Source organism: Macrotis lagotis, chromosome 1 (assembly GCF_037893015.1).
Source record: "Macrotis lagotis isolate mMagLag1 chromosome 1, bilby.v1.9.chrom.fasta, whole genome shotgun sequence".
NCBI lineage: Eukaryota > Metazoa > Chordata > Mammalia > Peramelemorphia > Peramelidae > Macrotis > Macrotis lagotis.
In genome coordinates this window covers 859,720,824-859,744,884 of record NC_133658.1, presented here as the reverse complement: position 1 = coordinate 859,744,884, position 24,061 = coordinate 859,720,824, and the positions used below count along the sequence as shown (strand labels likewise).

At 38.0% G+C, this 24,061-nt stretch overlaps 1 long non-coding RNA gene across 2 annotated transcripts in view; it reads left to right on the top strand.

Moving 5' to 3' along the window:
- Positions 1-320: 320 nt before the first annotated feature.
- The window catches only part of LOC141508865 (uncharacterized), a 79,340-nt gene continuing 55,599 nt past the window's right edge, over positions 321-24,061 (top strand). Inside the window, exons 1-4 of one of the 2 annotated variants that reach the window (XR_012474524.1) lie at positions 321-678; positions 6,340-6,535; positions 10,955-11,058; positions 14,136-14,740. This is a non-coding gene — a long non-coding RNA (uncharacterized LOC141508865). Of the gene's footprint in view, positions 679-6,339; positions 6,536-10,954; positions 11,059-14,135; positions 14,741-24,061 lie in introns of those variants that run through there. The other variant, XR_012474525.1, reaches the window with a different exon arrangement.

The window sequence follows — 24,061 nt, the reverse complement described above, 5'->3', positions numbered from 1 at the left end:
ATCAGGGACAATTTTAGGTATCTGTGATGGAGAATACCATCTGTACTCAAAGAATTGTGGAATTTAAACAAAAACCAAAGTCTATTACCTTCAATTTTTTAAAAAAAATCTATCTTAAGTATTATGTAATTTTGCCATCTCTTATATTTTATTTTTTCTTAAGGATATAATTTTTCTATCAATTCAATTTTGATCAATGTATAGCATGAACACAATGTAAAGACTATCAGACTTCCTTCTGTCGGGGGTGGGGAAGGGAAGCAAGGTTGGGAAAAATTGTAAAATTCAAAAACTAAAAATAAATAAATAAAAAATCAAGAAACATTCTCTAGGCATTCAGGTAAGACAACTCTGGCAGTAGAGAAAAGAGTCAGCTCTTGAGAGGAAATTACTTTTTGCCTCTGGAATTTCTCTGTACTAACACATTATTTTGTCTCAAATGGACCATTTACCAGGAGATGCTTTGTTCAAGCAGACAGAAATCTCAGAGAATCTAAGTTCAAAGTTGAAAGAGAATTAATACCAGCAATCAGGAGTTGAATTCCAAAGAGGAACAAGACTAGAGAGCCCATTTAACTAGTATTGACCTACTTAGCAAAGATATTGTGCCAAAGGTGGAGTTTAAGCTTAAGGATACCACTAGGGGAGAAAGGACATCATGATTCTGCAGCATTGAAGGTATGTTATTTTCTACTAATGATTACAATGTGTGAGTATACTTTTTCACCGACAATGTATATAACTGTAGAAAGTCCATTTAAGAATATTCTGGAAGGGGTGGCTATGTGGTGCAGTGGATAGAGCACCAGCCCTGGAGTCAGGAGTACTTGAGTTCAAATCTGACCTCAGACACTTAATAATTACACAGCTGTGTGGCCTTGGGCAAGCCACTTAAACCCATTTGCCTTGCAAAAAAACCCTCTAAAATAAAAAGGATATGCTGGAGGATATTGTTCAATTTTCGCTGTATTTATATCTTCAAAATCAGTAAAGTCTAAAAGTCAAGACTTGATTTATTATTTTGGTTGATAAACAGATTTTAGAAAGTGATGAAAAAAATATCAGTGCAACATAGGTACTATTTTTCTTCCAGAAAGTCAATGGTTAAACATTTAACAGCACATTTACCACCATGCCTTTAAGCATAATTCACATTTAGTGTGGGAGTGCTTTGTTTGTCTTGTTCCTATAATGCCATCTCAGTAAATGCCTTTGCATTAAGTTAATTATATCTAATGGCCCAATATTAAAAGGAAACACATACCAATGGGGGCTCAAGAGACGTAGTTTTAGTAATACATAACCAAACAGTTCCTTACATCTCAGGGTTCAAGTTGTGTCCAAGAGACCTAATCTGTTTGTATGAGTTGGGGCATTACCTCTAGAGAGTGCTCAATAGATTACACCCATCATTCTAGCCTGTTAAATCTTTTTTGGATCCTAACTCTGTCAGCCAAAATGTTAGTTATCCATCATAACCTTAGAACTCTGCCAATCTGAGAAACATGCAGTCTATGCTTTCCTCTCAGTCAGTGATAAAAATGTTAAGATTCACTAGCCCAAGTGGAGAGAGGGCACATCGTCATCATCAACAGCCATACTGTCATTGTTTGTCCTTCATTCTCAAAGAAGACTATGATATCAGGGAAGTGATTCCATGACATGCAAGTGACTTGGATTTAAATGAAAGGAGTGCTGTGCAAAGCCACCAATCTTATTTTTTCCTCCAGAGTCATCCAGATCCATGACCAGATATGGCCTTGTATGCAATGGAACACTTTGGCCTTTTTAAGCTTAGGTCCTTCACAGGTCTCATTTTGATTAGTGCAATGAATGCCCTTTCAGTAATTGAGGCTAGGTAAGGAAAAACTGAGGCAAAGAATGGCTTCTTTTAACTAGTTCAAAAAAAGAATCAATCTCAAAATCTAAGACACTCAGAGTTTCTGGCCAAACCAGAAACAATTGCTCTTTACATTCACTCTGAACCAAACCGGGTTCAAACAATGACCAAGTGGGGTTTGTTCTGGAACCTATTGTTGGTCAAGAGATGAGATTTAGAGTGATTTGGGTTGAAGGCTTGGTCTTTAAGAAAGAAATCTAGCCCTAAATGCCAAGAACGAAGGAAGGAAGAGAGAGAAAGAGAGAAAAGAAGACAGGGAGGGAGGGAGGGAGGCAGGGATGAAGGTTAATGTTTGTCCTTCATTCTCAAAATGGATCTTACATTATGTGGGACAGTTGTGCATAATCATCAGCCTTACTTTCTAGTGTGGAGCAAACTGGGTCCAATGGCCAGATAGCACTATTAATCACCTACTTAGCACTAAAATTTTAAGTACCTTGCCCATATTTTTTCAATTGAACCTCACATTAGTCCTGGGAAGTAGATGTTATTATAATTCCCATTTCACAGATAAGAAAACTGTTAGAAACTGAGGTTAAATGACTTGCCCAACATCACACAGCTCACAAGTGTCTGAGACAGGATCTGACTTCAGGCTTTCTTGACTCCTGGTCTGACACTCTTATCTAACTTTTCTACTCAGTACTGACATCTATCTATTTGACTGATTCTAAATCCATCCATCACTTATGTCATCAGTCCATCTCTCCATCCTCTCAATGAAAACATGAACTTTTATCTCTGCAGAAAATCAGTTATCATGTCCATGGCATTGTCCTGCTCACAGGGAACCTCCCAAACATGGAAATGATGCTAATCAGTCTGGCATCATATGATTATATATGAATTTAGAACTGGAAACCACCTTAGAGATCATCAGGTTCCACTGGCTTATTTTACGGATGAGGGCCAGAAGAACAGAGAGGTTACAAGCTCATACACATAGTAAGTAACAGAGGGAAGATTTGAACTCAGTTCTTCTGAATCCATATCCAATACTCTTTCTAAATGAAACCATGACAGCTTTTAATTTATCACTGCCTCCTTTCCTAAAAATGTCTTTATGCCATCCAATTTATTATGTTTTAGCATTATATCTTATATGTGTGTACATATAAACATTATGTTTTAGAATTTTACTAAGAATCAAAGTCAAACACACCAGAATATAATCTTTCCTATTTGGTAAATGGAGACAGTTGCTAAGTGGTATCTTCCCTTCCCCATTTTCCTAATTTTTAACAAGATTGCTCTCAGAATCATGAATTCAGGGGCGGCTAGGTGGTGCAGTGGATAAAGCGCCGGCCCTGGAGTCAGAAGTACCTGAGTTCAAATCCAGTCTCAGACACTTGATAATTACCTAGCCATGTGGCCTTGCGCAAGCCACCTAACCCTATTTGCCTTGCAAAAACCTTAAAAAAAAAAAGAATCATGAATTCATTTAGACATGATTTAAATTTATTAAAAGCCCATAGTTGCTACTTTATGATCATTCTTCTTATCTGGAATATCCACTCTCAATTAGCCATTTTGGTTCTATCCTTCTCAAGCTAAAGGTCTTTCTCCTTTGTAGAAAAAAAATCAAAATAAAAACTGATTTTTATTATCAAAGTAGACTTCTCTTAATCATTTGTTATTATTTTCTCACCTGCCCCGAGCACTAATTAAAAATTTCCTCAACATTACACACACACACACACACACACACACACACACACACACATATATATATATACATATATACACATATATATGATTATGGATGTGTTCAACAGCATTTGAATATATTAATATATATGACATATATATATGTGTATATATATATATATATATATATATATATATATATATATATATACAGAGAGAGAGAGAGAGAGAGAGAGAGAGAGAGAGAATGAGTGCACTTTATAGAGAGATGGAAAAAGGACAATTGACTTACCTGGGATCACACAACTGAGGCAAGATTTAAACTCAGTTCTTCTTGACTCCAAATGTAGTGACATAGTCACCATGCCACCTAGTTGACTACCATTCTCTATGTAACAGCTATAAATTAATAAAATAATTTTATTTATTTTTAAAATTAGTATATAGTATTCTATACATTGATATGTTATAGTATAGATATTATGATATATATTTATGTGTTATATATTTATAATGTATTATTATAATGGCCCTCAGGCCCTGGGCAAGATTATGTAGACAGGGTCAGAGATGAGTGTGACTAAAGAAATTCTCTTAGAAATTTTTCTTAACAGTTTTCCTTAGGTAATTTAACAAAGCCCTCTTAAAGAAATATGGCAGGGCAGTTCTGGATCAATCAACAGTTCCTTGGGGAAGGATGTTCACTATTGAAAAGCAGGAAAACTAACAGAGCCACAGGAAGAATTCTTTTACATTGTGTTAGTTCTTCTTGGAACCTCCATTTTGGATAAGGGCCCAGATCAGTCATCCTATGAAGAATCCCATGTTTCTTCAGACCTAGTCCCCATATCCTCCTGGAGGCATAAATCCTTCTGCTTCCCCTTCTTATTTTTAGCTTTCTTTTGTCTTCCTCCCTTAGAATGAAAGTATATACTTCTTTCTCCCCTTTCCTTTCAACCCCTAAGTCAACTAGCCCTTACTATATTCTAATCAATGTGCTAAGGGAGGGGTGCAAATATGGGGGGGGAAGACAAGCCTTGTTCTTAGGGAGAACGTTCTCAGGGAGAACAACATATTAAAAAAAAGTCTTTTTGTAAGGTTTAATAGTCCTTGTTTCTATTTTTGCTACCATCACTCTGGCCAACTCAATAAGGCTATAGATTGCAGTGGAGGTACTAATCTGTATTGGAAGAGGAAGTTTCTTCTTCTGGAAGCTCCCTATAGCAAAGAAATCTAAGTTACAATCCCTGTATCTAATGTCTTCTGCTGAGAGGGTTTCGTTCCTTTCAGCAGAAAGGTGGAGAACTATGAGAGTAGATGTTGCAAAACTATTAGTAAGGGTTCATTTGGCTAGTTGGTTTTGCTTGATTTTATGAGGTAAGGTTAGTGACAAGGATATATTAGAAAATTCCCTTGGTGCTTGTGTGTATGTACATGTATAACTAGACATACATATACTTACAGTAATATGTGATATATTAATGTGTGCATATTACATATAATTTGCATATACACTTATATGTGTGCAAATACATACGCATGCATTAATATATTGTATTAATATGGACATTAAATATAATATGTACAGGCATATACAGTGTATAAAACATGTTACACGTGCTTACATCAATTTATGACATATCTATGTATGCCTATTACATTTAATATGTATATACACTGAATGGGTATACATAAAAATACATATATACACATTAATATATGATATAGTGATATCCATGTTAAATATAATATGTCCACAGCCATGTAAGCAGTATATTAAACATGAGTACACATGATTACATTAATATAGGATATATTTATTATAGGCATATTACATTTAATTGGGGCAGCTAAGTGGAGTAGTGAGTAGAGCACCAGCCCTTGAGTCAGGAGGACCTGAATTTAAAACTGGCCTCAACACTTACTGTGTCATCTTATCACTTGACTTTGATTGCCTCACATTAAGGGCCATCTCCAGTCATCCTGACCTATACAAACACACACATACACACACACACACACACACACACACACACACACACACACACATGTATGTATATATATATATGTGTGTATATATATATATATGAGGCTGGTGACTATGCACTACTCCCTCTCACTCAAATCTAATTAACTTGCATCTCATGGCTTCACCTCCCTGATGTCATGGTCTTCTTCAAGAATGAAGGACAAGGGGCGGCTAGTTTGTACAGTGGATAGAGCACCAGCCCTGGAGTCAGGAGTACCTGAGTTCAAATCCGACCTCAGACACTTAATAATTACCTAGCTGTGTGGCCTTAGGCAAGCCACTTAACCCCATTTGCCTTGCAGAAAAACCTAATTTAAAAAAAAAAGAATGAAGGACAACCAAAATAACAAGGAACAACATATAATATGTGTACACACATAGGAGAAATTGATCAATGAGCACATGATGATATGGAAAGGAATGGCCAGGCTCTTTACTTGAGAAATTAATTATATATTATGTAATAATTTCCTGTCAACTTATTGTAAGATGAAGAAAAGGCATTTTGGTTGACTGCTGAATTGGAACTAAGAATGCATACAAAAGGTTCCAATAAAGAAACTTGCTTTTGTTTTTCCTTTCCGTTGTCCAGGAGGTAGACAAATAACTTTCTGAGTCCCAAAAGGGCTAGTGAAATGTTACCGTTCCCTTTGCACTCAACCCCAAACCAGGCCAGCCTGTAATCACCCAGCAATCTTCTATCCTAATAGAGTCATCTCCTGTTTGTGGTTTTTGATTTTTTGATTTCTTTTTCCCCATAAAGGGTCTTATGATATTGTGAGAGATCAGAAGAGCCAACAGATGTTGGCCCAGCCTAATTAAGAGTCAGGCTTGAGGAATGCCTCCATGACCCAGACAACACAAAATCTATAATTACATCAAGACACCAGGTCCTACAAGCAAGGAAGTGCTCCATTCACTTGCTATGGATGCCACATTCAGAAGTGAACTTGATTGGGGTAAGTGCTTTTTAAACCCACTCTTTACAGGCACCAACATGGTAGGGGAATGTACCCCAATTTGGAGGGATGCTTTTGTATTTCAGATTTATTATATTTTCTCAGTGTACGTCCTTTTATAAAGCTAATTGATGTTAATTGGTAAATGGACACTGATTTAATCAACTGATTAAATTGATATCAACAATGACATTGAGGAGGAGCAATTAATTAGTGATTGATATTGAGGAGAGAAAATCCAAGAGGGTCAGGAGTGCAATCTGGAGATGAATAAGGACATATCTTGCCTGGACAACCTCTTTAAAATGGAGGTTCTGGAAGGAATCAGCCAATTAGAAGGAAAGATTACAGTGGTAGGAAAGTATTTTCACTATGTAAAGTTGAGGGTGAAGGGATTTCTGGGATATTGGAGAGAAAGTTTGGGAGAATCAGGAATGAAGTCTAGAGAGGAATGATGACATGATTGCAGCAGAAACAGTATCTTACACAAAGTAGGTGTTCCATGATGACTATCAAACAAATATATTGTCTCCCAGGGCTTTAAACAAAAAAGTTTAGAAGAGGAAAAAAACTACATAACATCTAGGAATTCTAGTAACATTGAGGGTTGCAGATACTATACAGGAAAAAAGGCAAAAATAGAACTGTTTATTCACAAGACGCAATATCCAGAGGATAAAACTTTAATAAAAAACAGCCTGAGATTTCTATATACAAATTCACAAAGTATAGGTGAACAGAGTAAACTACAGATCCTAAACCAGGACAGATTTGGTGTGAGGGAACCAGTTTAAGATTAGACTTCTGGGAGAGTTTCAAAAGGAACAGTAGGGGTAAAAGGGAAATGGTGAAGTATCATTGTCTGTTAAAGAACATAGATTCCTTTGAGCAAAGCCAGGAGGTCAGTGGGAACAATCTGATGAGAGCATTTGAGTGAGGATCAACAGAGCCAGAAAGTCAAGTCAATAAGCTTTGATTCAGTGTCAACTAGATGCCTTTGTGCTAAGTGTTAGAGCTACAAAGATAAGCTGAAAAAAAAACAACCACTCCCTGACTACAAGGAGCCCATAGTCTCATGGGGGACACAGTGTGTAAAAAAATTATATTTAAAAAAGTTATATTTAGGATAAATTGTAGATAATCTCAAAGGTAAGATTAAAGAAGATTGGGAAAGGTTTCTTACAGCAGAAACTTGAAGGAAACTGAAAGAATTAGAAAGAGTAACATCCAAATCACAAATTTGGAAGGAAGCATTAGATGAGGAATTTGGGAAACTGATCACCAACTTGCTTTGGAACCATGATGTTACTGGCAGAAGGGACTAGGTGGTGCAACAGATAAAGCAATGGTCTTAGAGTAAGGAAGACCTGAGATCAAATCCAACCTTAGATAGTTACCATTTGTTTGACTGGGAAAGTCACTTCATCCTGTTTGCCTCAGTTGTTCATCTGTCAAATGAGTTGGAGAAGGAAATGGTAAACCACTCCCATATCTCTCCAAGAAAAACCCTTTTTGTCACAAAAAGTCAGAAACAACTGAACAACTAAACAACAATAGAAAAGTTACTAGTTTAACTACAATCCAAGGCAGTTAATATATCTTTGATTAAGTCACATAACCTCTCAGCTTCTGTTTTCTTATTCACAGAAAAAAAATGATATCACTTTAAAGGGTTGTTGTGAGGATTATAAAATGAGATAGTACTTATAAAGTGTTAGCATATTATATAAATGTTAGCAATTATTATTCTTACTGGCAGTAGAAGTAGTAATACTATCTCTAGCTAGCCCTAAGTAGCTTTAGTTTTTCTGTATGTTTCCTCTTGCAGTAGAAATGTCACAACCTCTAGGGATTTTAAAAATGATACCAAGAATCTGCTTCACAAAGGATAGGATACTAGGTAGAGCTAACTATTGCTAAAGAACATTGTTCTCATTTTTAAAATTTTTCTAATTGTATGTAAATATAATTTTCAACATTCATTTTTGTAAAATTTCCACCCTTATACCCTTCTCTCCCCCCCACACAGTAGAGGTTATGCATGTACAATCATGTTACACATATTTCCATATTAGTCACATTATAAAAAAAAGAATCAGAACAAAAAGGGAAAAACCACAAGAAGGAAAAATTAAAAAACATATTTTAAAAAGTGAAAATACTGTTTTGATCTATATTCAGATTCCATGGTTCTTTCTCTGAAGGCGGATGGCATTTTCCATCTCAAGTCTTTTAGAATTGTCTTTCATCATTGTATTGCTGAGAAGAGCTAAGTCCATCATAGTTAGTCAGCATACAATGTTGTTATTATGTGCACAATGCTCTCCTGGTTCTGCTCACTTCACTCAGTATCTGTTCATGTAAGTCTTTCCAGATTTTTATGAAATCTGTTTATTCATTGTTTCTTTTAGAGCAATAAGGTTCCATTATACTACAATTTGTTTATCCATTCCTTAATTGATGAGCATCCCTAAAGAGCATTGCTGTAGGAAGGTTGTAATTGAATTGGAACTCTGAACCAAAGATCTTTTTTTTTTAGGTTTTTTTTTTTTAGGTTTTTGCAAGGCAAAAGGGGTTAAGTGGCTTGCCCGAGGCCACATAGCTAGGTAATTATTAAGTGTCTGAGACTGGATTTGAAACCAGGTACTCCTGACTCCAGGGCTGGTGCTTTATCCACTGCGCCACCTAGCCACCCCTTTTTTTAGGTTTTTGCAAGGCAATGGGGTTAAGTGGCTTGTCCAAGGTCACACAGCTAGGTAATTAGTAAGAATCTAAGGTCAGATTTGAACTCAGGTACTCCTGACTCCAGGGCTGGTGCTCTATCCACTGCACCACCTAGCTGCCCCTGAACCAAAGATCTTAATGGAGAGGGTTCAATTCCACTAAACTAGATCCAGGTAGTGTTTATCTCTACCTTGGGATGAAGTACTGGAAATGTTTCCAAGCTTGGAAGATAATGTAGACTGGGGGGTGGAGTGTTATGGAGCTGGGAGAGCTGTCCTTGACTGGGCTTTTTAATATTTTTATTGAATGATTCAAATGAAGTTATTAGAGGCATCTTTGTCAAAATCAAAGATGACACAGAGCTGAGAAGGACAGCTAATAAGTCTGATGGCAGCATCTGGATCTAAAATAATTAAAATAGACAAATGATGACCAGAATCAAATAAGATGAAATTTAATGAGGAAAAAGATAAAATTCTAGACAGTTATAATCAGGCAACCTCATGAGGATGAGAGAGAAATGGCTATATAGCAGTTCCTGTGAATAAGATCTGAGCATGATAAAAGTGAATTGATGAAAACTCAAGATCAGTCAACAATGTGACATGGCATTCAAGAAAATGAACACTCTCCCAGAAGAGTGAAAGATAGTTTTCAGAACAAGGGAGATGATAGTCCTGTGGTCCTCTGCCCTGGTCAGAACTCATCTAGTGTCAGTCAATCAATCAATAAGCATTAATTTAACACCTACTATGGGCACTAGGAATACACAGAAAGGCAATAGTCAGGCCATGACTTCAAGAAGTTTATAATCTAATTGAGAAGACAACTTGCAAATAATAATTTACAAATAAGATATAGACAAGATAAATTAGATATAATCTTCAGAGGAAAGGTATTAACATTAAGGGGGGAGATTGAAAAAGAATTCCTGTGAAACCGCACTGAATTCTATTGTCTTCCCTTTATTAATTATTTCCTATTTATTCTGTATGTTACTTGCTTTGTACATATTTGTATGTTGTCTCCCCTCCATGTGCCTGGTACATTTTTGTTATTGCTGTTCAGTTGTGATGATCAGCTACGATAGTGGCTTAGCTCTTCTCAACAACACAGTGATGAAAGGCCTATGATGAAAATACCATACACATTCAGAGAAAGAACTATGGAATCTGAAGACCAAAGCATACTATTTTCTCTTTTTAAAATGTTTTTTGTTTTTTCCTTTTCATGGTTTTTCCCTTTTTTGTTCTCATTCCTTTTTTAAATATAAATATTTTATTTGCTTTCCAATTATATACAATAGTAATTTCTACCAATTTTTTTTTGAAAGGTGTTGAATTTTACAATTCCCCCCTCCCTCCCCTCCCCCTTCCCCCAACTGTTCTGATTCTTTTTTCATAGCATGACTAATATGGAAATATGTGTAACATGATTGTACATGCATAGCCTCTATCAGAGGGCGGAGGAAGAGAAGGGTGTAAGAGAGTTGTTCAGTTGTGTCTGATTCTTTGCTTGGCACCTAGTAGCTACTTATTAAATATTAAATGATTAATAATTGAGACTTCAAAGGAGCTAGGAGATGGAGGTGAGAAGAAAAGAATTCCTGTCAGAGGGGTCATCTTATGAAAATGCATGGAGTTGGGACACTGAGTTTCTAAGATCTTGTGTTTGGTTCATATCTTTGAAATGTAGAAAATCTGAACAACTTGGAACCACTATCATAAGCGGAAAGAGGCCATACAATGACCAAGTGAAGAATCTGGGAATGTTGATACTACAGAATAGAAGACATGGAGGTAGGCAAGACTTAACATTGGTATTTAAGTAAGTACTTGAAGGGTTGTCACATGGTAAGAGAATTAGCTTTGTTCTTGGTCCACTCAAAAGGGCAGAACTAGGAACCAAGGGATCCAGGAGGGAGACTGGGCTTGACAAACTAAAGGAATGGGTTGCCATTGGACATCCACAAGCAGAAGCTAGATGACCACTGGTCAGGCATGTTATAGAAAGCTTTGTTCAGTTGTGGGGATACTACATGGCCTCTCAGGTCTCTCCTGACTCCTCAATACTCTGATTCCCCAGTGATGATGATGATTATGCTTTGTCCTTCATTCTCAAAGAAGACCAGGATATCAGGGAAGTGATATCATGACAAGCACATGAATTGGATGTAAGTGAGAATGTAAGTAAGAATCAGAATGACTGGAGATGGCCCTGGATGTGAGGGAATCAAGATCAAGTGACTTGCCCAAGGTCATACAAATACTACATGTCTGAGGCCTGATTAGATCTTCCATCCTCCTGACTCCAAGGCCGTCCTTTCGACTCCAAGACCTATCCACTTCACCACTTCTCCAAGGAATAAATGAAGGAATGAGCAGAAACTAGGGACTCAGGGCTTGGTGGAGAAACAAAAAAAAATTAAGAGGAAGGGAAGTAAAACTTTTAAAAATAGAAAATATTGTGGCAAGAACTGATGGCAATGGGAAACATCTATAAGATGTTAATTACTTCTGATCACATAGGAAGCTATGACAATTTCTCAGATGGTATTAGAGACAAACACAGGCCAGAAAAGAAGGAAGAAGCAAAATTTAGAGAGGCCTTTCCTGATGTAAGAGAATCAGTTCAACAAATGTTTATTAGGAGTTGGAGATAGAACTATTTTTTTAAAAAACAGTCTCTGGGGGCAGTTAGGTGGTGCAGTGGATAGTTCAAATCCAGCCTTAGACACTTAATGATTACCTAGCTGTATGGCCTTGGGCAAGCCACTTAACCCCATTGCCTAGCAAAAGCCTAAAAAAAGCAAAAACAGTCTCTGACTGATCACAACTTTGTTTTTTGTTTGTTTGCTTGTTTTATCACCTCCCTTGTTTTTTTTTGGTGGGGGGGGTTCTTATCACCTCCCTTGTGATAAGGCAGTGTAGTTCATTGGAAAGACCAAGTAGGGTTCCAATCCTGTTTCTGATGCTTCCTATTATTAGCTGTGTGACCTTGGGCATGTCATTTAACCTTCCTGGGCCTCAGTTTCCTCAATCTACGAAGTGAGAATGTGGAAGAATCTCAGATCTCTTCTAGATTGTAATCTATCATCCTCTTATAATGCTTACATTCTACTAACCGGGAGTGAGAGGGGAGGAGGAATACAACATCCATTCAGAAAAAGAAATAGAAGATAGGAAATGATGAAGACAAAGAAAGGAAAAATTTAAGAAACCTTTCATATGTGAGGACTTGTACTTGAGCTGAGCCTATAAGAAAGACAATTCTGAAAAACATGGCAAGCAGCCTGAATGAACTCACTGAGGTAGATGACTGTAGGATGGTATCAGGGAAGAGCTTGACTGAAATATAGAATGCGGAAAGAGAAATAATATGACTGGAAATATAAGATATACTGTATTTATTGTGAATGACAAATTAAGCAATCTGTATTTTCTTTTTATGGGTAGGATTTCAGGAAGAAGAAATCTTAATTGATCAGAAATATCCAAAAAGATTAGATTGACATCTATGTGAAAGGCAGACTGGGGAGGAAGGGGGCAGAGTGGTGATGAGATACTGAGTAGCAGTACAGTCTGAATGGAGAGAATCCTAAAAAAGAAAGGAAGATAAAATACAGCACACAGACACCACACACACACACACACACACACACACACACACACACATAAAACTAGAATTCAAATTTTTTATTTCACTGAATAGTATTTAGTTTTTTCCAATTACATATAAGGACAAATTTCAACATTCATTTTTTTTAGATTTTTGCAAGGTAATGGGGTTAAGTGGCTTGCCCAAGGTCTCACAGTTAGGTAATTATTAAGTATCTGAGGCCGGATTTGAACTTGGGTCCTCCTGACTCCAGGGCCGGTGCTCTATCCACTGTGTCACCTAGCCATCCCTCAACATTCATTTTTTTAAAAGATTTTGAGTTCTATATTTTCCTCCCTCCTTCTCCCTCCCTTCTCCTCCCCTTCTGCAAGAATGCAAGCAACGTGATATAGGTTATACACATGAAATCATGTAAAACACATTTCTACTTTAATCATCAAACAAATTCTTATAACATTAAAACAATTAGCAATACTCTTAAAAATTGATCCAGTCATGGGATAATTTTCTAATAGGACTCCTCAGAACTTGAACCATTAGAAACCCCCTAACAGCATTAATTTTATTTACATATTTCTAAGCTTTATTACTTTTTTCTAAAAAAATTATGCCGCAAGAGTATATTTCCCAATATATAGCTTCAAAAGAACCATCCCTTATGAAAAGGAAAGCCTAGGAAAAAATCCAGTATTACATTCCACGTGTACTGTTAAGTCTAGAACCACAGAAGACTGAAAGATAGAAGAGGCTTTTGAACCAGTGTTCTGAACCTAAGATGAGAATTAAAAAGAAAAACTGATAACTCTTTTCCAATATTAATTCATTTCCTTTGTAATCCTCTACTTCACTTTATGTATTCTTCTGAGAAGGGGTCCTTAAACTTCACCAAATATGCTAAAGGAGTCCAGGAAAGAGAACCCCATTTAAAAGGTTAAGAATCAGGGTGGCTAGGTGGTGCAGTAGATAGAGCACCAGCCCTGGAATCAGGAGCACCTGAACTCAAATCTGGCCTCAGACACTTAATAATTACCTAGCTGTGTAACATTGGATAGGCCACTTAACCCTATTGCCTTGCAAAAATCTAAAAACAAACAAACAAACAGGAATGTAAGTTCTTTGAGGGCAGCACCTATCTTTGCTCCATGGTTCTTCATACATAATATTTTTGTAGGACTATGAGAGAGAAGATGTCTTAGTTTAAGAGCTAGAGATCCCAAAGTGACAACTTTCATGGACCACATTCTTTTTTATTTATAAGGTTTCTGATCATCACAGAACCTTTGAATCTCCATTTCTGAGTTGGAAAGGATTTCAGAAAGACAGGTAAGAGTCACAGTGAATAGAGAACCAGCCCTGGAGTCAGGAGGACCTGAACTCAAATGCAGCCCCAGACATTTACTAGCTGCATGATCCTGGGTAAGTCACTTATACCCAGTTGCCTCCAAAAAAATCTCAGAGGAGTCCATCTAGTCCAATCTGTATTTGGAACAGGAATCCCCATGTATAGCTTAATGGACAAGTGGATACTCAACTTCTTGGGGAAGTCCTCCCTATCTCAAGGAGCAGTCCATTGCACCTTTGGACAGTTGGAATTCACCCTGGTAACCTGGCATTGTATAAAGTTTTTGTATCTTCTGCATCTAATACAATGCTGTGTATAGCAGGTATCCAGGAAATACTTGCTATTGAAATGATAACTTCTCAACATTGTACACCCTAACAGCAACATGGGGGTGATGATCAACCTTGATGGATTCACTCCTTCCATCAGTGCAACAATCAGGGACAATTTGGGACTGTCAGCAATGGAGAATACCATCTGTACCCAGAGAAAGAACTATGGAGTTTGAACAAAGACCAAAGACTACTACCTTTAATTAAAAATAACAACCCTGTTACCTTATTATGTAATTCTGCTATCTCTTATACTTTATTTTTCTTCCTTAAGGATATGATTTCTCTCTCCTCACATTCAACTTAGATCAATACATACCATGGAAACAATGTAAAGACTAACAGAAGGGCATCTAGGTGGCGCAGTGAATAGAACACCGGCCTTGGAGTCAGGAATACCTGGGTTCAAATCCAACCTCAGACACTTAATATTTACCTAGCCGTGTGGCCTTGGACAAGCCACTTAACCCCACTGCCTTGAAAAATATATATAAAAAAAAAAAGACTAACAGAATGTCTTCTGTGGAGAGGGGGGAGGAGGGAAGGAAGATTAGAGGGGAAATTATAAAATTCAAAATAAATAAATCTCCTTTAAAAAAAAAGAAATGGGGGCGGCTAGGTGGCGTAATGGGTACAGCACTGGCCCAGGAGTCAGGAGTACCCGAGTTCAAATCCAGCCTCAGACCCTTAATAATTACCTAGCTGTGTGGCCTTGGACAAGTCGCTTAACCCCATTGCCTTGCAAAAACCTTAAAAAAAAGAAATGATAACTTCTCATTGGGTGAAAAATGATTTCATTTAGGTCCATCTTACCTTCTAGGTAGAAATAGAAATCTCTAGTCTCTCAGTGTCCTGAACCATTTCCTCCTTGCCTCCCAATTCAGGAGAGGTGTGATCATTCTCCCCCTGCTAACACACACACACACACACACACACACACACCTTTGGCTTAATTCTATCCCATTCAGTTAACAGACATTTATTAAGCACCTACTATTTCCCAGTTATTGTGCCTTTAAGCACTAGGGAAACAAAGAATCCCTGCTCAAGGAGCTCATAGTCTAATGAAGGAGACAACACTCAAACAAACTATAGACAGGATAATTTGGAGATAATCAACAGAGGGAAGGGACCAATATGAAGGAAGATGGTGGGAATCTTTTAGATGGTGGAATTTAGCTGAGACTTAAAGGAAACTAGGGAAATTAAAGGGTAGAAATGATGAGGAAGATAGATCCAGGGATGAGAAAAAGCAAATAAAAAGTCAAGTGGCACTGCAGTGGATAAAGCTCAGGGCCTGGAATCAGGAAGATCTGAGTTTAAATCCAACTTCAGACACTTACTTGCTGTGTGACCCCCCAGGCAAATCACTTAACCTTTGCTTGCCTCAGTTTCCTTAATTGTTAAATGAGAATAATAACAGCACCTACCTCCCAGTCTTATTATGAGGAGCAAATGACATCATAATTATAAAGCATTTAAGCAGAGTACTTGATACATAGTATAGGCAGTATATAAATGTTAGCTATTAATCATTGTGATTGCTGTTTGGGAAATAACAGAGAAGTCAGTGCCAAACTATCACAGAGTAAATTGAGGAGAGAGAATCTTGTAAGGAGTATGAAGACTGAAAGAAGACTAAAAAGGGGCCAGTTTATGGAGGGCTTTAAAGGCCAAACAGAGGATTTTATACTTGATCCTGGAGATAATAGGAAACACTAGATTCAATAACCTCTCCCATCTCCTCTGTGATCTCGCCTTATCAGTCATAGTCATCTCCTCTCTCTTGTGTGTATCTGCATTCTCTGTCTCTGTAGCAAGTCCTTCTCTTCTACTTACAAATATGCTCCCGTAACTTCTACCCTGAAAATTCCTTTTCCTTAATCCCACCACTTCCTCAAGATACCCTTCTCTCACCTTAAACTTTCATTGTCAAGTTTCTAGAAGGAATAGCTTCCATTTGCTTCCTTCCCACCCATTCATCCCTTGACTACCTAAAACAGAACTTCGGTCCCCATGACTCCTGAAACAGCTCAGTATGAGGACAGATAAGGTCTGCTGCCAAAGTAATTCTCCCAGTGCAGTATTAGCTGCTCCTGCCCTCAATAACCTTCCATGGTTCCCCATTTCTTACCAAATTATTAATAACAGGGATTTTTATGACAATAGCTTGTATTTATATAATGCACTTTACAAATGTTATCTCACTTTTATACTTACAACAACCTTAGGAGATAGGGGAAAATTTTTTCCCATTTTACAAATGAGGAATATGAGACAGAAGTTGCATAACTCGCCCAGGGTCATATTATGCAATCTGATGATGGTATTTAAAGATCTTCATGACCTGACTCCAACCTGCCTTTCCAACCTTATCATTTATCATCCTCTGTCACTGATTTGCCTTTGTCCTCTCCTTGCCTTCGGCCCTCTCCAGTTTCCATGTCCTTGTTCCAGGTCTGGAATGGATATTGTTTCTCAGCACCATCACCATCAGTTAAAAGTCCTTCCCTTCTCTCAAGGCCCAGTTTAGGTGCCACTTCCTTTGAAAGTCTTGATCCCACTTAATTTCTTGATAAAATAGTAATCTCTAATCTTCCAATGTCTTGAACTATCTTCTCCTTGCCTCCCATCTCAGAAGAGGTGATCATTCCCCTTGCTAAAACATATCCCTTTCTCACCCTCATCTCTCTTCCCCAGGAGAGATCATCTCCATTCTACAGAAAGACAAAACAAACAATAAACAATACCTATCATTCAAGGAGAGACATGATAGCTGATGACATAATGGATAGAATTCTGGGTTTAGAATCAAGAAGACTCCTCTTTTTGAGTTCAAATATGGTCTAAGATACTTATAATTGGTATAACACTGGACATGTCACTTAATCCCGTTTGTCTCAGTTTCCTTATCTGTAAAATGGACTGCAGAAGGAAATGACAAACCACTCTAATATCTCTGCCAAGAAAATTCCAAATGAGGTCATGAAGAGTCAAACACAACTGAAAAATGACTGAACAATAAAATAGGCATAAGTTCAAACTGTACTTTATTTTCTAGGAAAGGTCCTAGGTGGGGTCAAGAAACCAGAAAAGTTCTTTATGAAGAGACTCCCAAAATTTAACCTAGTTCATATAAAGTCAGCACTTCCTCTCTGGGATCTATGTTACAAATATATTTGGTCACGAGTTGGAGTCATAAACTATAAAACATGATGTTGACTTGGTTTGCTAAAGCTTGTTATGTTGGTCTGTTTGCAAGTACTATAAAGAGATTGAGTGACCCATGAAAGTATGTTTTTCATTGCACTGAGGTACATGATGAAACCAACTTCACCAGTCCCTTGACTCATCTCCCCAAGAAGCAGACCAAGAGTCTTCTAAGCAATGAGCAGCAGCCTTGGCATGTATTCCAGCCATCGCTTACATCACTCCTCTTCCTGGACAGGCTTGATATTACATCCAGCCTCAGGGCTTTTGCACAAGCCATAACCCATATTTATGCATCATAGGAAATGTTCTTAAAGCTCCACACCTCTGAATAAAGCTTCAATAGCTTAACAACTGCACCAAATTTTGGGGACATAGTAGATTCCTTCAAGGTTCAAGTGTGGTTTCCTCAATAAGACCTTCCTTGATTTTCAACCTTACCTTAGACTGGCTAATTCACTAGCTCCTCTCTCTCTCTCTCTCTCTCTCTCTCTCTCTCTCCCTCTATAATCTGCACTGGAAGAGAAAGTTTCCTCCTCTAGGATTTCCCCATGTCAAAGAAATCACAGATTTTGTCCTTAGTGAGGACTTATTCCAAAGGAACTGGAACTTCAGTGGAAGGGGAAGAAAAGGATTTTACAAGATTTCCCTTCACCACCAAAGGATCATAGGTTTAGAGCTGCTAGAGATTTTTGAAAGTCATGTAGTCCGTTTGAGGACCAGAGAATGACTTAATAAGTTGCAGAGGTGGTCTTTGAATCCAGGCAAATTGGAACTGGCCAACAAGATTAAGTGACTTGCCCAGGTTTACACAGCTAATAAGTATCTGATTTTGGATTTGAACTCAAGTCTTTCTGATTTCTGGTCCAGTGCACTATCTGTTATGCCACCTAGAAACCCCTCTAAGTATACAGACATAAATTTATTATGAACAATTAAATTTTATTAAATGTTTCAGTGCACTAAAGAATTATGGGTTCCTCAATCTTTGGGAAACATCTCTTTTTTGTGTCTACCATCCAGTCTCAGTCCCACGGTTTTCTCCTGCTGTGCTTCTTGTATATTGTTCTTTTTGAAGGAGAAAATCCCTGAAGTAATTGTTGCAGCTACTCTGCATAGTGTATGAGATACTAATCTCTCTTGAGTAGAAACTGAAACATATTTGGGGTCCAATGTGTTGTTTTACTTGTTTTGTATGTTAAATAAATTTGCTGGTGTCCTACTCCGCTAATTCCAGTAATTGTCAAGGGATATTTAGAATCCTTGTGGATTGTTGTTCTTTGTGGAACAACTTCCCTCCCAAGGTAGACTGGATTGAAGAGACTTAGCTAGATTAAGGGGAAGATGGTTCTTAGGTTGATAGGTATGCAAAAATTTTTTGCTTTATCTATTTGGAAGAATAGGTAAACTTCTCTAGAATGGAAGTCCCAGCCACTATGTATTCCCTAAATATTCCTAATCTACTTTTTAAGGTAGGTGTGATTCTACAGAGGGCAGGAGCACCTTCTCTTAAATGTTCATGCTTCCCTAAGGCTGACATTTTGAATCAGCCTGCACAACAATCCCCTCCATTGTCCGTTCTGTGATGGACGATACTAGTACCAAAGTTCTTAAACCTAGTGTCCATGACCCCCTTAGAATTTCCTTAAGAGGGGCAGCTAGGTGGCACAGTGGATAAAGAACCAGCCCTGGAGTCAGGAGTACCTGGATTCAAATCCATCTCAGACACTTAATAATTACCTAGCCATGTGGCCTTGGGCAAGCCACTTAACCCCATTTGCCTTGCAAAAAAAAAAACAAACCTAAAAAAAATAGAATTTCCTCAAGAGATAGCAAAGGGTCAATGATGTGGATTGAAAAATACTCTACATCTTTATTTCAACAAAATTGACTTTCTTTATAATCCTATATATTTTATGCATTTAAAAATTATTTTAGGAATGGGTTCATCGGATTCACAGGAAGGCCAAAGGGTACAGGATACAAATACAAAGTTATGAACATGCCATAGGGGATTTCCTCCATCCCAGAACTCTATTGACTGAAGAGGGCTGACATCAGATAATGCAGAAGTTCTCAAACCCCAGGAGGGTTTGTTGCTAACTCTGGTTCTGAGAGGTAGAGATAGGGAGAATAGGGATAAAAGGGACCCAAAGATAATACCAAACCTTCCCCCTACTCAATTGTTTTTAAATTCATTGTTAGACCAAGATACTAAGAAGGAACAAAGTTCATGGGATCTAAGTATATCAAGCTGGTAAGAATTTAAGAGATCTTTTATTTTTCCTCTGTCTCTGAATCCATGCAGTCAAATATTTACTGAGCAAGTGCAAATGTCCAGCATTGAGAGACTTGTAGAGAATAAGAGAGCTTTCAGCCTGGTTAGAGAAATGCTAAGCCATCCTATTTGTACAGAACTGTGGAGAGACCTGGAATACTTAGTATGAAAATAAAAATTTGAAAAAATTTCAGGGGTGACTAGGTGGTGTAGTGGATAGAGCACTGGCCCTGGAGTCAGGAGGACCTGAGTTCAAATCTATCCTCAGACACTTAATAATTACCTAGCTGTGTGGCCTTGGGCAAGTTACTTAACCCCATTGCCTTGAAAAAACCTAAAAAAAAAAGAAAGAAAAAAAGAAAAAATTTCAAAGTGAGAAGGTACTCCCTCAGGCTATCTTTCCAATTTTATATGAGGTACAATTACAAATAAAGGAGATCTGAAATTACAGCAACTAATGTGTACTACCTGTGTGGTCTTGGGAGAGACATTTGACTTGTTTCAGGATCCCTTTTTTCATCTGAAGATTGATGGCATAAGATGGTGTTCATTCAGCACTAGATCTCTGAGACTATAAAGCAAAGATCCTTTTCTCTGATGAGGGTGCTATCTAAGCCTCAGATGAGGAAGAGCCCACTACCTCCCAGGGACCCATTCTACCTGGGTGACAATTCTTCTCTTTAGGAAATTTTGAGTTGAAATCCTCCTCTCCATAACTTGCATCCATTGTTCCTATATCCACCCTTGAGGGCCAAGCAGAACCAGTCTGTCTCTTTTTGCCAAGAAGGCCCTTCAAATTCTTGAAGACATCTGTCACATAGTTCCTGTCTTCTTATCTTCAGGGTATGCATTTATCAGTTTTGCAAGAAAAAAAATCTAGTGTCAGGGTTAGATGGGGAGGGAAATTACAAATAAAATTTCAACCAGTTCCTGCTATCCATTATACCAGAAGAGATAATAGGTATTAACATTGGCAAAACCCTTTATATGTTGTTCAGTCTTTCAGCCAGGTCTGATTCTTTGTGACCCCATGGACCTTAGCACGCCAGGCACTTTCTTCCTCTGCAATCTTTTGAAATCTGTCTAGATTTATGTTCATTGTTTCCATGACACTATCTGTCTCATTCTCTGACATATCCTTTCCTTTTGCTTTCAATCCTTCCCAGTATCAAGGTCTTTTCCAATGAGTGCTGCTTTCTTATTATATGGTCAAAGTATTTTTAAGTTTCATCTTTAATAATTGACCTTCCAATGAATTTCTGACTTAATTCTGTTAAGTATTGACTGATTTGACCTCCTTATTGTCAGAGGTATTCTTAAAAGTCTTCTCCAGCACTTCATTTTGAAAGTTTAGATTCTGTAGCTCTCAGCTTTTTTTACAATCCAACTTTCACAGCTGCACAGTGCTACTGGGAATATCAGCCTTGATTATAAGGACTTTTGTTAACATGGTAATATCTCTGCTTTTTAATATGTTGACCAAATTTGCCATAGCTTTCCATTCAAGGAGCAAACTACTTTTAATTTTATGGCTATAGTCACCATCTGAGTAACCTTGAAACCAAGAATATAAAATCAGACACTAATTCCATTTCTTTTCCCTCTATTTGCCAAGAAATTATGTGACCAGTTGTCAAAATCTTAGGGTTTGTTTTTTGTAATAAGTTTCAAGGGGCAGCTAGGTGGCACGGTGAATAGAGCACCAGTCCTGGAGTCAGGAGGACCTGAGTTCAAATCTGGCCTCAGACACTTATAATTACCTAGCTGTGTGGCTATGGACAAGCCACTTAATCCCACTGCCTTGTAAAAAAAGATAATAAGCTTCAAGTAAGTTTTTTTTGCAAGGCAATGGGGTTAAGTGGCTTGCCCAAGGCCACATGGCTAGGTAATTATTAAGTGTCTGAGGCCGGATTTGAACTCAGGTCCTCCTGACTCCAAGGCCAGATCTCTATCCATTGCGCCACCTAGCTGCCCCTCAAGTAAGTTTTTACACTCTCCTTTTTCACCCTCATCAAGGGACTTCTTAATTCTTCTTCACTTTCTGTCTTCAGAATGGTGTCATTTATGTATCTGAGATTGTTGATATTTCTCCTGGCAACCTTAATTAGAGCTTTGATTCATCCAAACTAGCATTTCACATAATGTACTCTGCATATGAGTTAAAAAAGGTGACAAAATTTAGTCTGGTTGCACTCCTTTTCCAGTTTTAAACCAATTAATTGTTCTGTTTGCTTCTAACTATTGGTTCTTGGTCTGCATAGTAGTTCCTCAGGACACAAGTAAGATAATTTCTTTGAGGACTTGCCACATTTTATTGTGATGCATACAGCCTTTAAACAGTGAAGCAGAAATAGGTGACTTTTTCTGAAATTTCCTTACTTTCTTAATCTAGAGAATGTTGGCAATTTGGTCTCTAGTTCATCTGCCTCTTCAAAAACCAGCCTGCAGTAGCTAGGTGGCACAGTGGATAGAGGGCTGGCCCTGGAATCAGAAGGACCTGAGTTCAAATCTGGCCTCAGACACTTAATAATTACCTAGCCATGTGACCTTGGACAAGTCACTTAACCCCATTGTCTTTCAAAAAAAACTAAAAACATTTTTAAAAGGGGAGACTAGGTGGTACAGTGGATAGAGTACTGGCCCTGGAGTCAGGAATACCTGAGTTCAAATCCAGCCTTAGACACTTAATTACCTAGCTGAGTGGCCTTGGGCAAGCCACTTAACCCGCATTGACTAGCAAAAACCTTAAAAAAAAAAGAGTAGAATGGGAATACTTATATCAATACTTCTAGCATATGAAGAACAAATGAAACAAAGTTATACTAGAGGCAGCTTGGAAGAGCAGATTATTAAATTTTCAGTTCTATATTTATACCTCAAAAATTAACAAATAGTACAGACCAGAGCTTTATTTATTTGTGCTGTTGCCTACACTTAAGAAAATGGTGCAATGGATAGAATACCAGCCCTGGAGTCAGGAGGACCTAAGTCCAAATTTGACTCCAGACACTTAATAATTGCCTAGCTGTATGACCTTGGGCAAGTTATTTAACCCCAATGCCTTAAATAAATTAAAAACAAATTAAAAAAAGAAAGTGATGGAGAAAATGTTGATAGTCAAGATTAAAGTATGGCATGTATGCCCATTTTTTTGTTTATGGAGAGCTAATTGTTAAACCTTTACCTGCACACGTTTGAAATATTATTTGCTAGACAACTAGGTAGAGCTAAGTCTAGAGTCAGGTAGACAGGACTTTAAATCTGCCCTCAGACACTTACTAGTTTTGTGAGTCCTTGGCAAGTCATCTAACCTCTGCATGCCTTCATTTTCTTTAGTTGTAAAATGGAGATAATAATAACATTTACCTTAAAAGATTGTTGTAAGAATAAAATGAGATATTCATAAAATACTTTCACACCTTACAGCCTTATATAAATGCAAGGTATTATTATTATTATCACCCTCATCATTAAAACAAAACGAATGTACATATTAGCACATATAGACCCAAGAATCATTCTCCCAAACTCCCCCCCTCAGTTGTGCTGGCAGGTTAGCCTCCAAAGTATGAAAAATGTTCCTTTCAAGGCTCTAGGAAAATGTATTTAAAATTAGCTAGGATGGGGTGGGGCAGAGCCAAGATGACAACAAGAAAGGATCACATCTTAGGCGCTCTCTGATAAAACTCATAAGCTAAGGACTCTAACAAAACTTTCCAGAGACAGAACCCACAGAGGGATCCAGTGAGGCAGTTCTCCTACTCAACATAACCTGGAAAAGAACAGAAAGGCTCTGCTCCCCGGGGGTCGGAGGGGCGGCCCGCCAGAGGGGTGGCCCACCAGAGAAAAAGAACTTCAGCCTCCTGAAGGCAGCCCCAGGGTGCTGAGAGCTGTGGCTCACAGCAGCAGGGGAGTTTCCTGACCTACGCCCCTGGGGATCACCAGGCATAAACTGGGGGAACAGCTGGGGGACCTCTGCCGGAGCGAGCACGTGAAGCCCAGTCCTCAGGGCACACAGCCAA